We start from the raw sequence: 19356 nt of genomic DNA, 5'->3' as shown, positions 1-19356 counted from the left end.
TTGAACTCTAATTATGAAAATGAAATATAGATGTGTCATGATTTATTGATATGTGCATGAATATTTGGATGATAACCGGGCTAAGTCCCGAAGGCATTTTGCGCTAGTGACTAGTTCCGGGCTAAGTCCCGAAGGCATTTGTGCGAGTTACTATATCCGGGCTAAGTCCCGAAGGCATTTGTGCGAGTTACTATATCCGGGATAAGTCCCTAAGGCATTGGTGTGAGTTACTATATCCGGGCTATGTCCCGAAGGCATTGAGCGAGTAGCTATATCCGGTTAAATCCCGAAGGTACTTGGCTTGGGAATGAGCGACCTTGCTATAATAGTTTCAATTAATATGCTCGTAAAATCCCAGCAATGAGGTATGTCTCGTATATGCATTGAATTAGTTGATCCCTTACAATTAGTATTCGCTCAGTCGATAAATGAGCTACCGGCCTTTGGCTAAGTTGATCTTTTGTGTATGAATATAAGGGTTGGTAATGTGAAGTAAGTATGATATTGAGAATTTGTGCATATGAAATTATCTGTTTAGCCATATGAATGCTACACTTTAGTTGTGTCTAATTTTATGGCTCAAACTTACTAAGCATTAAATGCTTACTCCGTTCTTTGAATCTCTGCTTTATAGATTTTGGTTCGTCAGCTATCGGACTCGGGATTATTGAAGTCGAAGTCGCCCATACTATCAAAGTCCCCCCTTTGGTACACTTTTGGTTGAACTTTGAAATGGCATGTATAGGACTACCCGTTTTGTTGTTGGTCATGGACCCTTTGGTTTTGTATAAATTTGGATAGCCATCCGAAAATGGCTTATATACACTTTGAGCTTAGTATTATAATCATCTTGTATGATGTTCATTAAGAGGTATGGAAATATTTGGGAACGATTAGCCATTGAAATGGTTAATCATGATCATATTTTGTGCTATATATGCGAAAGGGCTAGTTGAATCATGGAAACTATGTAATAGGTAAAGTCTACCTTAAAAATAGATGCTGATAGCAGCAGTGACGTGAATGTGAAAAATCACTAAAAATAGTAGGAATGGAATTAAATAGTGAATAAATTATGTAATCGAACCTTGATGAATCTATTTTCATAGGAAAGTAACGAAACGATCATATGAACAGTATATTATGAGATATTTAAGTTTTCGCAAAATAGAGACAGAACGGTTTCTGGATTCCCTGTTCCGAATTTGGAAATTCATTATAAATTAACCAGAGATAATTAGAAGTCATGCCATATAATTATAGTTTCCTTTTCGAGACTAGTTTCTATAGAAACAAACGACATCAGTATTGAAGCCCTGTACAGGGAGATATCCAAGTCGTAATGCGCAAAGGTCAGTGTAGTCAAACCCTGAAACAGGGGAGACTTTAACTAATAAACTGTACTAATTTGCTTGACCAAAAATTCTAGAAATAAATTTATAGATGGACATATGAGTCTAGTTTCAGGAAAAATTTACGGAACTGGTTTTCAAGTTTTGGAACTTGAGATATGATTTTTAAGGTGACAGTGACGCAGTTAGCCAGCTCGTCTGGAAATTTAAAATGGACTGTGCAAATAAGTGATTTATGTCTGCAAACCCCTCGTGTCCAACTCCTGCAACGGTCTCAGGTATGGGGTGTTACAGTTTCGTTAATGGAGTTGCAATCATAGAAAAGCCTTTTATGAACTGTCTATAATAACCGGAAAGTCCTAGAAAACTGTGGACTTCAGAGACATTCCTCAGAGGCTTCCAATCCAAAATAGATGAAATTATGCTCGGATCAACTCGGATACCTGATGCTAATACAATATGGCCCAGAAAATCGACTTCTCGTAACCAGAATTCACATTTACTAAAGTTCGCATACAATTGCTTATCTTGCAAAGTCTGTAGTACTATTTTCAGATGTTCGGCATGCTCGGATTCATTACGCGAATAAATCAATATGTCATCAATGAATACGACAAAAAATCAATCTAAATACGGTCTGAAAATTCTATTCATCAAATCCATAAAGATAGCAAGTGCATTTGCAAATCCGAAAGGCAAAACTAAAAACTCATAGTGGCCGTACCTCGCTCTGAATGCAATTTTCGAAATGTCCGAATCTTTTACTCGCAACTTATAATAGCCTGATCTCAAATCTATCTTCAAAAACACAGTAGCTCCTTTCAATTGATCAAACAAATCATTAATTCGAGGCAAAGGATACTTATTCTTGATAGCCACTTTTTTCAATTGATGATAATCTATGCACATTCTCATTTTACCGTCTTTCTTTTCCACAAACAGAATAGGAGCACCCGAAGGTGAGAAACTCAATCTAGCAAACCCTCTATCGGTCAACTCTTGCAATTGAGACTTTAATTCTTTTAGTTCGGTCGGAGCCATTCTATACGGAGCTATCGAAATCAGAGTAGTTCTCGGTACTAACTTAATGCCAAATTCAACTTCTGTGATCGGAGGTAATCCCGGAAGTTCTTCAGGAAACACATCAGAGAATTCATAGACAACATGTACTGATTCAATTTTATTTTCTAACACTTTTGAATCAATCACATAGGCAAAGTAAGCTTCACAACCTTTTCTCACAATACTCAAAGCTTTCATCGAAGATATCACAGCAGGCAATCCATTCAAATCACTAGATAAAATTTGAACTATTTCATCATTCTTGCATCTCAAATAAATAGTTTTCAGTTTGCAGTTCACAATAGCATCATGCAAAGTTAGCCAATCCATACCCGAAATTATATCAAACTCATCAAAGGGTAATAACATCAGATCAGTCAGAAATAAATGTCTCGAAACATTAATGGGAATTTCCTGTAGACTTTATCAACCAGGAAAAATCCGCCTAGGGGATTCGATACTTTAATTACAAATTCAGTAGACTCTGCAAGGAAAGTCTTACTATTCACTAAATTCATGCATATATATGAATGTGTTGATCCTGCATCTATCAAAGCAATCATAGAAGTATCGTAAAGAGTAAAAGTACCCGTAATCACATTTGGAGACAAAGTTTCTTCACGAGCTCGAATGGCATAGGCTCTGGCAGGTGCACGAGCCTTGAATCTAACAGCAGTGTCTTTTGTTCCTCTTTGACTACCACTTATATTTCCTGTATTTTTGGGAGGTCTACCCCAAGCTGAAGTGTTACTGGGTCTCGAATTTTGCACAATTTCTTACTCAACAGACTCGGGGCAATCACAGATAAAGTGGTCTAAAGATCCACATTTGAAGCAAGCTCGATCATATAATCTGCAATTGTGGGGATGTCTTTTACCACAATGTTTACACTCAAGCCGGTCAGATCGAACATTTCCAACACTGGCAACAGATGTAGCTGAAGCTTTGAAGCTCGAATACGATCTAGCACGATCTCTACTCAAATGTCCCACATTAGCCTTTGAACGACTATAATCATCTCTAAACTTCTTTGATGTAGATTGAAATGACTTGCTCGATGATCTCTTTCGCACCTCTCTAGCTTTTGAATCAGCTTTTTTTTTCTCTTTTCAGAGTTCTTCTGCTTTACATGCTGGTTCAACAAGCACAACAAATTCTTTGATCTCAAGAATCCCAACTAACAAACGAATATCCTCATTCAATCCATCCTCGAATCTCTTGCACATTATAGCTTCAATCAAAACATATTCTCTGTAACACCCCTATAACCCGTATCCGTCGTCGGAGTGGGTTATGAAGAGTTACCAATCCAAAAAACTACATTTGTACATTCACATTTACATAAGTTCATTAGCAATTATATGCATAGCTAAACACAATCAAAGATCGAAATTCAGACTTATACCGACATTCAAAAGTTACCATATTCACATGGCTTATATACAACAACATCTCAAAATATCATTCACTTAAGTCTATTCTATACATGCCACATGAATTCCAAAACATAATAGTACCAAAACGATAGATAGTGTGACGAGTTGCTGACGATCCCCGAGCAAGTGGCTGGAGTCAACGATTTATAAAACAGAGAAACATAACAAACGGATTAAGCTTTTATAAGCTTAGTAAGTTTTAAGTAATGCAAACAAATATACTCAATTATAAATCGATCATTCAATTTATCAAATAACATTTTCTAAGTATATTGCTAATTGGCCGAATATACACCAACACATATTTTACATTTAGCATTTTTATTTTACTTTAGTTTGAACTCATAAAACATAGGTAAATCAAATACCGTCACATAATTTCACATCTTGACCGGATGTATCATGATCATATATATAGTCATAACTCTTATTCACATCTGCATCACAAAATACACTTATGGTTCATTTCAAATCAAACTCACATATAAGTACATGATACCTACAGGGGCAACTTAATGTAATAAATGTATTCAATTGTCATTCTAACACGAAGCATCATAGTCTTAGACAGTTATCAAATAACCGGAAATTAGCCTGCTAGATTTTAAGTCAGAATTCATTCACCGGCATTTTCCCTGCTACGCTCTAAGCCCGATATTATTTCACCGACACTATAGCCTACTAGGCTCGAGGCCCGATATTATTTCACTGGCATTATAGCCTGCTAGGCTCGAGGATCGATATTATTTCATCGATATTATAGCCTGCTAGGCTCGATGCCCGAATGGTACCATACGATAATCAATTCACCAAGTTTCATGCATATCAAATCATATGTTACTTGATTTCACATAGTACAAACACACTAATAATTTATTTCATTCATTCGAATAAATACACATATCACACACCTTATCATCATGTCATAATTCTCCTATTATACATTTTTCATATTACATTCGATTATAAACTATGTTTGATTACTCAAAACTTACCTCGAATATTTCCAACAGTCGCGGATCGGCTATTCAGTTACTTTAGCTTTTCCCTTATCCGAACTTGCCCCTCTATGCTCTTGAGCTAAAATCAACAAATTTAACTTCTCAATCAAACACATATGTACGACAACCATATACATTTCAAAAGCTAATTCATTCGCATCATTTGTCCACTTAAGTCTATCACCATTTCATTTTCAAATTCATGTACTTTGTAATTCATATTCGAACACTCAATTATACCTTAACTTATCCATTTCTTTCATTTAAACAACCCACATAACTCATTCATTTATGAATACTTTCGGCACTATGCATCTTTACAAATATTTCATTTAAACAATTTTGGCCACCTTAAAATCAATTCATGCACTTACAATTTAAATAGATTCACTGCTCCACAATCGGTCAATTAATTATACAATTAACCATAGCCGAATACCAAACAAGTAGGTATTTGTTCACATTTCTTTAACACATATTTATCAACTAGTCTATGTATTAGCTTTTAGCATATTCGGTCATGAGAGCAACCTATTTAATTTTCATGCATTCTTTTCTAAGGTTACCAAGACCATCCTATGATTAAATATATACATCATCTTTCATAATACACGAAATTCCTATTAAAACTCTCATACATATACATTTCATGCTAGCACATAACACCATGATCGAATGCTCTTATCTTTTATTTATTCAATTAAACCATTCCTTGACCAAATATTACATTCGACCATGGAATAAGCTAATTTAACAAATAAACACATACTTCCAACAATTAACAAGAATTTTTACAACTTAACACCAATACCAGAATAACATTTTAAACACTTATTCAATTCATTAACTATTTGACTATTCGGCAATTATATCTCCCATTCAAGCCTTATTCTAAACTACCATGTACAATCTTGCATTATACTCTAATAGTCGATTACCATCTATCTATCTAACCACAACTATCCTTATTCATCAAGCTCAACTCATCTATCATCACATTTAATACCAAAAACATCAAATACCTTCAAAGACACTCAAACAACCCAAAGCCGAATGCATCACTTCAAACCAATAACAAAAATTGAGTCATGGGCTATGAAAGGAGCTTAGAAATTAACTCAATTTCACATAAATTATCAAGAAATAAAATCAAACATACCTCCAATTAAATTCACCAAGGCCGAATATGAAAGAGCTTTTTTGTTTTACCATGTTCTTTAGATTTCGGCAAATGAAAGAAAGAATGGATGGAAACTTTGTTTTCATCACCTATTTACTTTTATTAATTATATATTTCCTCTTATAAAATCATTAAATATTATAATACTAATATGGAATGCATATAATATCCATTAAGTTATTATTTTACTAATACAAAATACATATATTACTTATCATCTATCATCATTGCCGTCCACTAATTTAATTGTGGTCAATTTGACATGCAAGTCCTCCTTGTAATATACCATGCATTATTCAGCCCTCTAAATTCTACCTATAACATTTTTAAGTTTTATCACACAAGTCCTTTTTAACAATTCCACATCCAAATGACAAAATCAAAGCATGAAATTTTCACACATGCAATTTCACATATAATAGACATATAATATAACATTTAATTATTTTTGTGACTCAATTTTGTGGTCTCGAAACCACTTTCCGATTAGGGTCAAATTAGGAATGTCACAACTCTCACCCTCTTAGGAATTTTCGTCCTCGAAAATCTTACCAGCAAATAAATTGGGGTATTATTCTTTCATGGAGTCTTCAAACTCCCAAGTAGCTTCTTCAACCCCGTGTTTGACCCACAACACTTTCACTAACGAAATTGTCTTATTCTGCAATTCTTTCACCTCGTGAGCCAAAATACGAACCGGTTCCTCTTCATAACTCAAATCAGACCGAATTTTTATCTCTGATGGACTAATCACATGAGAAGGATCGGATCTGTACTGATGGAGCATCAAAACATGAAAAATTTCGTGAATCTTTTCAAGTTCAGGTGGCAAAAGTAGTCTATAAGCAATCGACCCAATCCGTTCTGTAATTTCGAATGGTCCGATAAATCTCGGGCTCAATTTGCCTTTACGGCCAAATTTGAGTACCTTTTTCCACGGTGAAACTTTAAGAAACACTTTGTCTCTGATTTGATACTCTATATCTCTATATCTTTCCGTTTCAAGTCCGCATACGATTTCTGACGATCTAATGCTGCTTTTAGACTTTCACGAATCACTTTTACTTTCTGTTCGGCCTCTTTAATCAAATCAACTCCGTAAATCTTATTCTCACTGAGTTCGGTCCAAAACAAAGGTGTACGACATTTACGACCGTACAAAGCCTCGTAAGGTGCCATCTTGATGGTCGATTGAAAACTATTGTTATATGAGAATTCAATCAAAGGTAAGAACTTTTCCCACGAACCACTAAACTCAAGGATGCAACATCTTAACATATCCTCGAGTATCTGAATAATTCGCTCGGATTGACCATTGGTCTGGGGATGAAAAGTGGTGCTAAAATGAAACATAGTACCTAATGCTTCCTGCAATTTCTTCCAAAACCGCGATGTGAATCTCAGATCTCTATCCGACACAATAAAGTAGGTACCCCGTGTAACCATACAATCTGAGAAACATACAGTTCGGCTAACTTAACAAGTGAATAATCGGTACGAACGAAAATAAAATGAGCCGACTTTGTCAATCTATCAACCACAACCCAGATCGTATCTTTCTTGCTCGGTGACAATGGCAACCCAGATACAAAATCCATCGTGACTCGATCCCACTTCCATTCGAGTATCACGATCTGCTGAAATGGGCATTTCCTGCAGACTTTATCAACCAGGAAAAATCCACCTAGGGGATTCGATACTTTAATTACAAATTCAGTAGACTCTGCAAGGAAAGTCTTACTATTCACTAAATTCATGCATATATATGAATGTGTTGATCCTGCATCTATCAAAGTAATCACAGAAGTATCGTAAAGAGTAAAAGTACCCGTAATCACATCTGGAGACAAAGTTTCTTCATGAGCTCGAATGGCATAGGTTCTGGCAGGTGCACAAGCCTCGAATCTAACAGTAATGTCTTTTGTTCCTCTTTGACTACCACTTACTTTTCTTGTATTTTTGGGAGGTCTACCTCAAGTTGAAGTGTTACTGGGTCTCGAATTTTGCACAATTTCTTACTCAACAGACTCGGGGCAATCACAGATAAAGTGGTCTAAAGATCCACATTTGAAACAAGCTCGATCATATAATCTACAATTGTGGGGATGTCTTTTACCACAGTGTTTACACTCACGCCGGTCAGATCGAACATTTCCAACACTGGCAATAGATGTAGCTGAAGCTTTGAAGCTCGAATGCGATCTAACACGATCTCTACTCAAATGTCCCACATTAGCCTTTGAATGACTATAATCATCTCTAAACTTCTTTGATGTAGATTGAAATGATTTGCTCGATGATCTCTTTCGCACTTCTCTAGCTTTTGAATCGGCTTTTCTTTTCCCTTTCCAGAGTTCTACTTTACATGCTAGTTCAACAAGCACAACAAATTCTTTGATCTCAAGAATCCCGACTAACAAACGGATATCCTCATTCAATCCATTCTCGAATCTCTTGCGCATTATAGCTTCAATCAAAACACATTATCTGTAACACCCCTATAACCCGTACCCGTCATCGGAGTGGGTTATGAAGAGTTACCAATCCAAAACACTACATTTGTACATTCACATTTACATAAGTTCATTAGCAATTATATGCATAGCCAAACACAATCAAAGATCGAAATTCAGACTTATACCAACATTCAAAAGTTACCATATTCACATGGCTTATATACAACAACATCTCAAAATATCATTCACTTAAGTCTATTCTATACATGCCATACGAATTCCAAAACATAATAGTACCAAAATGATAGATAGTGTGACGAGTTGCTGGCGATCCCCGAGCAAGTGGCTGGAGTCAACGATTTATAAAACAGAGAAACATAACAAACGGAGTAAGCTTTTATAAGCTTAGTAAATTTTAAACAATGCAAACAAATATACTCAATTATAAATCGATCATTCAATTTATCAAATAACATTTTCTAAGTATATTGCCAATTGGCCGAATATACACCAACACATATTTTACATTTAGCATTTTTATTTTACTTGAGTCTGAACTCATATAACATAGGTAAATCAAATACCATCACATAATTTCACATCTTGACCGGATGTATCGTGATCATATATATAGTCATAACTCTTATTCACATATGCATCACAATATACACTTCTGGTTCATTTCAAATCAAACTCACATATAAGTACATGATACTTACATGGGCAACTTAATGTAATGAATGTATTCAATTGTCATTCTAACACGAAGCATCATAGTCTTAGACTGTTATCAAATCACCGGCAATAAGCCTGCTAGGTTTTAAACCCGAATTCATCACCGGCACGAAGCCTGCTAGATTTTAAGTCTGAATTCATTCACCGGCATTTTGCCTGCTACGCTCTAAGCCCAATATTATTTCACAGGCACTATAGCCTGCTAGGCTTGAGGCCCGATATTATTTCACCGGCATTATAACCTGCTAGGCTCAAGGCCCAATATTATTTCACCAATATTATAGCCTACTCGGCTCGAGGCCCGAATGGTACCATACGATAATCAATTCACCAAGTTTCATGCATATCAAATCATATGTTAGTTGATTTCACATAGTACAAACACACTAATAATCTATTTCCTTCATTCGAATAAATGCACATATCACAAACCTTATCATCATGTCATAATTCTCCTATTATACATTTTTCATATTACATTCGATTATAAACTATGTTTGATTACTCAAAACTTACCTCGAATATTTTCAACAGTCGCGGATCGGCTATTCAGTTACTTTAGCTTTTCCCTTATCCGAATTTGCCCCTCTATGCTCTTGAGCTAAAATCAACAAATTTAACTTCTCAATCAAACCCATACGTACGGCAACCATATACAATTCAAAACCTAATTCATTCGCATCATTTGTCCACTTAAGTCTATCACCATTTCATTTTCAAATTCATGTACTTTGTAATTCATATTCGAACACTCAATTATACCTTAACTTATCCATTTCTTTCATTTAAACAACCCACACAACTCATACATTTATGAACACATTCGCCACTATGCATATTTACAAATATTTCATTTAAACAATTTTGGCCACCTTAAAATCAATTCATGCACTCACAATTTAAATAGATTCACTACTCCACAATCGGTCAATTAATTATACAATTAACCATAGCCGAATACCAAACAAGTAGATATTTGTTCACATATCTTTAACACATATTTATCAACTAGTCTATGAATTAGCTTTTAGCATATTCGGTCATGAGAGCAACCTATTTAATTTTCATGCATTCTTTTCTAAGGTTACCAAGACCATCCTATGATTAAATATATACATCATCTTTCATAATACACGAAATTCCTATTAAAACTCTCATACATATACATTTCATGCTACCACATAACACCATGACCGAATGCTCTCATTTTTTATTTATTCAGTTAAACCATTCATTGACCAAATATTACATTCGACCATGGAATAAGCTAATTTAACGAATAAACACATACTTCCAACAATTAACAAGAATTTTTACAACTTAACACCAATACCCGAATAACATTTTAAACACTTATTCAATTCATTAACTATTTGATTATTCGGCAATTATATCTCCCATTCAAGCCTTATTCTAAACTACCATGTACAATTCTTGCATTATACTCTAATAGCCGATTACCTTCTATCTATCTAACCACAACTATCCTTATTCATCAAGCTTAACTCATCTATCATCACATTTAATACCAAAAACATCAAACACCTTCAAAGACACTCAAACAACCCATAGCCGAATGCATCACTTCAAACCAATAACAAAAATTGAGTCATAGGCTATAAAAGGAGCTTAGCAATTAACTCAATTTCACATAAATTATCAAGAAGTAAAATCAAACATACCTCCAATTAGATTCACCAAGGCCGAATATCAAAGAGCCTTTTTGTTTTACCTTGTTCTTTAGATTTCGGCAAATGAAAGAAAGAATGGATGAAAACTTTGTTTTCATCACCTATTTACTTTTATTAATTATATATTTCCTCTTATAAAATCATTAAATATTATAATACTAATATGGAATGCATATAATATCCATTAAGTTATTATTTTACTAATACAAAATACATACATTACTTATCATCTATCATCATTGCTGTCCACTAATTTAATTGTGGTCCATTTGACATGTAAGTCCTCCTTGTAATATACCATGCATTATTCGGCCCTCTAAATTCTACCTATCACATTTTTAAGTTTTATCACACAAGTCGTTTTTAACAATTCAACATCCAAATGATAAAATCAAAGCATGAAATTTTCACACATGCAATTTCACATATAATAGACATATAATATAACATTTAATTATTTTTGTGACTCGGTTTTGTGGTCCCGAAACCACTTTTCGATTAGGGTCAAATTAGGGCTGTCACGTTCTCTGGAAAATTGACTTAGTCTCACAAATTCTCGCTCATATTCTGTTACAGACATACGACCTTGTTTAAGCTCAAGAAACTCTTTACATTTCTAGTCGACAAATCTCTGACTGATATATTTCTTTTGGAATTCAACTTGAAAGAAATCCCAGGTGACATTTTCCCTCAGAACCACATATATTAGTGTCTTCCACCAATGATACGTCGTATCTCTCAAAAGTGAAACAACACATTTTAAGCATTCGTCTAGAGTCAACGATAATTCTTCGAACACTCGTATCGTATTCTCTAACTAGAACTCGGCTCTCTCGGCATCATCACTAGTGGTAGCTCGAAACTCTTTGGCCCCATATTTTCTAATCTTATCAATCGGAGGCTTAATCAACTGGTTCGGATTAGCTTTTGGTATAGCAGGGCTTGCGGAGGATTGACCGGGGTTGGGGGTTGCTGAACAGTCGGATTAGTTCTAATGTACTGTCTAAACCAATCATTCATCATTTGATAGAAGGCTTGTCTAACCTCTCCATCATGGCTACTCGTAGCCGGTCTAGAGTCGGAGGACACTGTCTCTTGCGCGGGAGCAGGCGCATTGCTCCCGACATTGTCAGCTACAGCTCGTTCACGATCCATTTACTATATAAAACACATTTTCATTGTCAGGATTCATCACACTACCACAATTCATTAATATGACATGTATAGCTAGACTCATATATTCTATGTTAGTCTTAGAATCGACCAAACCGTAGCTCTAATGCCAACCAAGTGTAACACCCCTAACCCATATCTGTCGTAGGACTAGGGTTAAAGGCGTTACTGGACAAATCGGAACATTTTACAAACAATTCAATAACATCAACCACAAACATAGTCAAACATCATTATAGAGTCCCTTATATAGGTCATTGAGACCTTAAACATGCATTAGAAAGGGGTCGGGACTAAACTAAGCTTATACAAAATTTTTCAAAACTTAAACAATTTTTTCAAAGTTTCACAGGTCACATGCCCGTGTGAATTGGCCGTGTGCCTCATATGGTTTTAGACACGCCCGTGTATATAGGCCGTGTCAAAACAAGGCAAACATACTGACTTGTCCATACGGCCACATGACACGCCCATGTGTCAGGCCATGTGAAAATTAGGGAGGCTACTGACTTGGGTCACATGGCCAGTCACACGCCCATGTGTCTAGCTTGTGGTTGAAACTAACTTGGCCACACCACCTAGCACACGCCCTTGTGTGCGACCGTGTGGTCTGACCAGGCTCATTTTGAAATAGCCCTCGAGCAACAAGGTTGAGACGCACGCCCGTGTGGGCAAAAATAGGCCATTTGCAAGGCCAAATTGCCACCCATTAAGGGTCCTCCCTATAAGCATAAAACCAAAGACAATTTATACCAAATTCCTAACCATTTCAAAACCAACACATACATCATTTATACCATATCATTAACAGCATATTTCATGCTTGAAACATATACCAAATCATATCATTCCATAAGCCAAAAACATACCAAATTATACAATTTATAGCATTGATATTCACATTCAATTTCATACTACATTTTTACCAATTCCACAAATAAGCACATACCAAAACATACCAAACTTACCATTTCTCTTGGCCATTTTTGAACACATTAAACATACCACAATTGTATCACATATCATATACCAAGCCAAATCACATAGCTAGATATATACACTTCACAAAACATATCCAAAGACTTCTAGCCTATACATGCTACACTCTCAAATTTACACTTTCAAAATGTACCAAAATAGAGTTGAATAGTGTGGTGACGATCCTCGACGATCCCTAAGCTCCCGGTAGCTACGATATCTATAAAACAGTTGATAAACACACAAAGTAAGCTTTCAAAAGCTTAGTAAGCCATATACAAATAAACTTATCAAATAAAACATATAAACATTATCTAAATACATATACTCCATAGTCAAATACTATCACAAACCACATGATTCATATACATTTCCCATATACTCATTTCATTTACACAAATTGTAACACCCCTAACCCGAATTCGTTGCCGGAATGGGGCTACAAGGCATTACCGTTCATAGGACAATTCAATACAGACTTTCATTACAAAGTAAACCATCTAATAAGTTTATTTTTCTTTAAAAAAATGAAAAACAAATTTACATGTTTTGATCATACCGTTTATCTAATTATTCAAATTATTGCTAATACAATATAAATAAATAATCATAGAAATTAAATGATTAGCTTATAACCCAATATAATTCATTTCATACTCAAATCATATATGCAAACTTAACATTAAAAGTATATGAATGGTTTACATACGAATTAATATATCAACTTAAAATTTATACGCACTAACTTTAATTAATAAAATCATACATCATTTTCTTCATATAGATAACATATATCGCAATGTCCACTTCATTTATCAAATATTACCAATCCATACAATACATATTACTTAACCATAATTATAACACAAGCATACAAGTGGCATATTGTGACCTATTTTAATCACATTTGTCGAACCGCAAAGTAGTATATAACTAAGTCTAAATAGCATATCCAACTTGTCTCTACTTGGCTAATTCATTATAATAATAACTATGACTTATGCACATATGTATATGTAATTATACATTACTATGGCTACTGAATTTAAATAACTAGTACTCATTCAAACATATATACATATCATAATCATTTCACTTCAATACAAAGCCAAATTTATTAAACCACTCTCAAATATAAACATTTCATATATTACCTGAACCAAAATAAATTTTATTTATATTAAAATATAACCAATTACTCTTAGGAACCAAATCACATACATGTCTATCTATGCATGCACTATATCTAAATCATTCAACCACAAATATCATATCAAGCTTAAAACATACTTGTAGATATACCATGACCAATTCAAATTAAATTATATCCAAAGTCGTCAACCACATTCAATTTATGAAAAACATATCACAAATACCTTCCATCCTTGACACATAACATTATATCCAAATAAACTTAAACCATAACAACCAATCATGAATTATACACATCACTAATATTGACCATGAAAGAACACCGTATATACCTTATGTACATATCTTGATTTTTACCTAACTAGTATATGAAATACCTTAACTCATTCTATGACCATTATATCCGACCTTGGTTCACATGAAAATATATAAGGCCGAACCACCAAAATCACAACCGAACACAACCATCATCAAAATGAAGCATTAAATCCGAGCATAATAAATTATTAAGCCACTTTCGCATGGCTCATGGTTACATTAACCCAAATCAAACATTTCAAAAGTAAAATCTAGCCTATACATGCTATAGATTCGAAAGTTCACTTCAAAGATACCGAAGACAGTCGATAGTGTGATAAGCTTTTCTGACGATTCTCGAGCTCATAACTTGAATCCAAAATCTATAGAACAAAAACAAACATACACACACAGAGTAAGCTTTTATAGCTTAGTAAGTCATAAGCAAATAAACTATTTAAGGACATAATCTATACAATTAAACTATACCAAATTATACTATCATAATCAAATTAAACTTCAATCTTATGATTTAACATTTATCTTATACTTTCACACATAACTTATTTATGGTTGTATACATATATATTATCAAAGCATCTTTCGGTTTCAAAGCTCAATCATTAAGTGAGCACATACATGTACACACATATACATATACTCATGAATTAAAATATAGCTTCTTAAGCATAAGCATAGCAATGATCGAATGAACACTTACATATATAAAGATACATTAACAAACTATCATTCAATGGCTAAGCCAAAAAATCTTTATCATACCAAATACACATACACTTATATGCATATACTCGTAAGTCAAAGTATAACAATCATATATATATTTATATCAATGGCCGAATATACTACCAATTGCATATATTCAAAAATCATTTCAATAATATTCATATTATTTATTCACAAGGCCGAATACATTTTTCACATTCACATATATTCTTACTTTACTTCAAGCATGTTTTGCAACAAATATAAAGTAACTTACTCACTTTATTTCAAACAGATTATAAACCAATTCATACCTGATCATTTTAGCTCATTTTTGCACATTCGATCACAACTTATTGATGCCTGATGAACCATTCAAAATTGGATAAGACACTCGGATAATCACACATATCGTACAATGCCAACGTTCCAGGCGTGGTCTTACATGTAATCACATATCGATGCCACTGTCCCAGACAGGGTCTTACTCGCACACATATGTTGGCGTCACATATCAATGCCAACGTATAAAACGTGGTCTTACTCGCACACATATATCGGAGTCACATATCGATGTCATAGTCTTACTCGCACATCACATATCAAAATCCTATGTCATGATATATGTATCCTAGCTATTCCTAAGGTTCATACGGGGCTTTCGAACATCATAACTCGATCGAAACTAATTCAGAAATATAGTAGCCAAGCTTATTCACATTCGACTATTACATATATAAATTTACATATTTCAATTTAGCAAATATAGTTCACATTTAATTAAAATTAAGTGTGTCTATTTTCTTATAAACTTACCTCAGACGATGAAAAACAGAACGGGACGACTAGTCGACAACTTTCATTTTTCCTGATCTAAATCTGATTTCTTTGGTTATTGATCTAAACATATTTAAATTAAACTCATTCAAACATATTTCCATTCAATTTAGTCCAAAAACACATAAATGGGAAATTTATCATTTTACCCCTGACATTTACACTTTTTTACAATTTAGTCCCTATTGCACAAAACACAAAATATGCAAAATTTCAACACACCCATGTTAGGCCGAATCTTACCCATGTTCATACAAGTCCATATATTTCATTTATTTTACATTTTTGTCCCTCAAATTATTATTTTTGCAATTTAGTCCTAATTACTCAAAATCATCAAAAACTACAATACAAAATATGTTAACCCAAAATATATCTTTCATATTTCATCATCAAACAATAAAAATCACAAGCTTTCAACAATGGCATAACTCAAAATATTCACCAAAAAAAAAATTCAAGCATGGGTTTACTAGTACTGGAAGCAACGATCTAAAAAACATAAAAATTATCAAAAACTGAGTAAAAATGAACCTTGAATCAAGCTCCAAAAGTGCCGAACCCTAAACTTTCTCTATTTCTTTCTCTTTTCTTTTTATTTCGACCAAGAAAAAATTAACGAATGATAAACCGTAATTTATACATATTTTATCCCATGTTTAGCGCATTTATGGATGATTTCTCCTTAGATTTGGTGAATTAGATGCTCCTAATCCTTTAATTTCATGTTTTATGCGTAGGTGAGCATAGGAGAGTAAAAAGAACGAGAAACAGGCTGAAAATGGAGAAAATGGACCAACATGGGAAATCAACAAGGCCTAGACTTCCTCACACGGGTAATCCACATGGCTATGTCCATTTGGCAGAATCGCAGCATGACTTACACGGGTAGACCACACGCCCGTGCCTATTTAACAGCCTTGACCACAGTCTGAAACAATCGCACACGGGCGTGGCACACGAGAATGTCCCTGTCGAGCCCAAGTATAGTCCTATTTGGAAAAGGCCGCTTTTGAGGGCTCTTAGGCGTTCTAAAGCCTATTTAAACACCTGATGAGGCACTTAGAAGAAAGACACAGAGTAGGAGGCAAGGAATTACACAAGGAAAGCCGATTGATCCATCTCAGAAGCTGGATTCATTGTCAAGACTAAAGATCTCCCTTCAATTTTCGTTAGGAGTTTTGGGTTTTCTTTATTTTTTGTTATCTTTATTCTTTTAAGATGTTTTCTTTCATAATTATGAACTAAACCCCCTAAATACCTAAGCGGAATGAAACCTAAGACGAATCTTGTTATTATTATCTAAATTGTATGATAAATATTTGACTTGTTCTTAATTATGTGTTCTTAATTCTTATTTTAATATTCCAGGATATTGATTCAAGTTAATACGCTTATTTAGAGGAGCAAAAGTCGCTGTCTAAGAGTAAATTTGTCGTAATTAAGTAGAGTTAATTGCACGCCTAGAGATAGGGTGACAAGATTTTCCAGATTAGGGTGAAACCTAATAAGAGAGTCCATAGATTGAGTTAATGCAACACTAGGTGTTAATTAGAAAGAGATTTCAATTAATCAACCTAGGGTTACACGTTATTAGTCTCGAGAGAGATAATAATATAACTTAGGGATTCCTACGGATCAAGTCAAATGAATAAGTTGTCTGATTCAGAGTTAAATAACAAGTGAAGTCTAGGTGGATTTTTCCTTGGGTATTGTCTTAATCAATCAAGTTTTCCCAAAATCTTTTCCCTAATTTTCTCTCTGTGCACCCTTAGTTTAGTTAATTAGTTTAGATAAACAAATCCTTTAATTTTTAGGCTAGATAATAAAAAGAAAGTAATTACTAGTACTCTTGGTTCCTTTGGGTTCGACACTCCGGTCTTGCTAAAGCTATACTACTATTCAACAGGTACACTTGCCTTCATCGTGATAATAGTTAGTTTCAAGAACGATTAAATATAAATTTTTAAAACCTATCCTGAATATCATGTATCAAGTTTTTGGCACCATTTCCGGGGAACTTAAGATATTAGCAACACTCAATTTTTATTACTTTAGCCATTTTACTTTATTTTTAATTTAAATTTTTATTTACTTTTCTAATTTTCTCTTTTATTCGCTTCTGACAGTTTTTCTAGTTTATGAACAGAAGAAACCCATCAGGACCATTACTTTTCAATAGTGAGATCGATCGCACAGTTCACAGAAATCGAAGAGAAATAAGGTGAAGCTTAAGAAACAAAAAGGAAGAGAAAGAGGATGATATTCACACCACAACCGAGGAGATGCTGAAAACCAGGAAAATCCGCTACCTCTTGCGATTACTGCTAATCAGAATCCTGCTCAGCGTACTATGTATGATTATGCTAAATCTTCTTTAACAGGAACTGAATCAAGCATAGTTAGGCTTGCTATCACTGTAAATAATTTTGAACTGAAACCTAACACAATTCAAATGATACAGTAATTTGTTCAGTTTGATATTTTGTAGGACGAGGTTCCCAACGCTCATTTGGCAAATTTTCTGGAACTTTGTGACACTTTTAAAATTAATGGCGTTTCTGATGATGCCATTTGCCTTCGATTATTCCCTTTTTCATTGAGGAACAAAGCTAAACAGTGGTTGAACTCGTTACCACGAGGGTCAATCACTACTTGAGAACAAATGACCGAAAAGTTTTTATTAAAATATTTTTCACCGGCTAAAACAGCTAAATTACGTAATGATATCTCTTCTTTTGTGGAGATGGTTTTAGAAACACTCTAGGATGCATGGGAGAGATACAAGGATCTATTGAGAAGGTGCTCTCACCATGGGTTACCACTCTAGCTACAGGTTCAAACGTTTCACAATGGCCTAAATCCTTTGACTAGTCAGATGATTGACGCAGCTACTAGTGGAACTATCAATAATAAAACACCTGAGGATGCTTATGAATTTATAGAAGAGATGTCACTGAATAATTATCAATGGCAAGTCATGAGGACAAAGCCAACAAAAATAGCTGGCGTTTTTAAAGTCGATTCGGTCACTATGCTCTCTAATTAGATAGAACTATTGAATAGAAAAATTGATGGTTTTCTTGGTTCTTCACAAGTTCACCCAGTAATGCAGTATGAAGCAAGTGGAGGTGGATCAAGCAATTTAGAATACCCACCCTATGGCCACAACATGGAGAACGAGTAGTTAAATTACATGGATAATAATCCTCGATCTCAAAATAATCCTTATAGTAATACTTACAATGCAAGTTGGAGGAACCACCCAAATTTCTCATGG

At 34.3% G+C, this 19356-nt stretch overlaps 1 non-coding gene across 1 annotated transcript; it reads right to left on the bottom strand.

The window, feature by feature from the left end:
• Positions 1 to 18789: 18789 nt before the first annotated feature.
• On the bottom strand, positions 18790 to 18896 carry LOC121208714 (small nucleolar RNA R71). Its single transcript, XR_005903844.1, has one exon. It is a non-coding gene; the product is annotated as a small nucleolar RNA R71 (small nucleolar RNA).
• Between the last annotated feature and the right edge of the window lie 460 nt (positions 18897 to 19356).

Source organism: Gossypium hirsutum, chromosome A10, assembly GCF_007990345.1.
Source record: "Gossypium hirsutum isolate 1008001.06 chromosome A10, Gossypium_hirsutum_v2.1, whole genome shotgun sequence".
Taxonomy (NCBI): Eukaryota; Viridiplantae; Streptophyta; class Magnoliopsida; order Malvales; family Malvaceae; genus Gossypium; species Gossypium hirsutum.
Note: the sequence above shows the minus strand (reverse complement) of the source record. Positions and strands in the feature narration are given on the sequence as shown.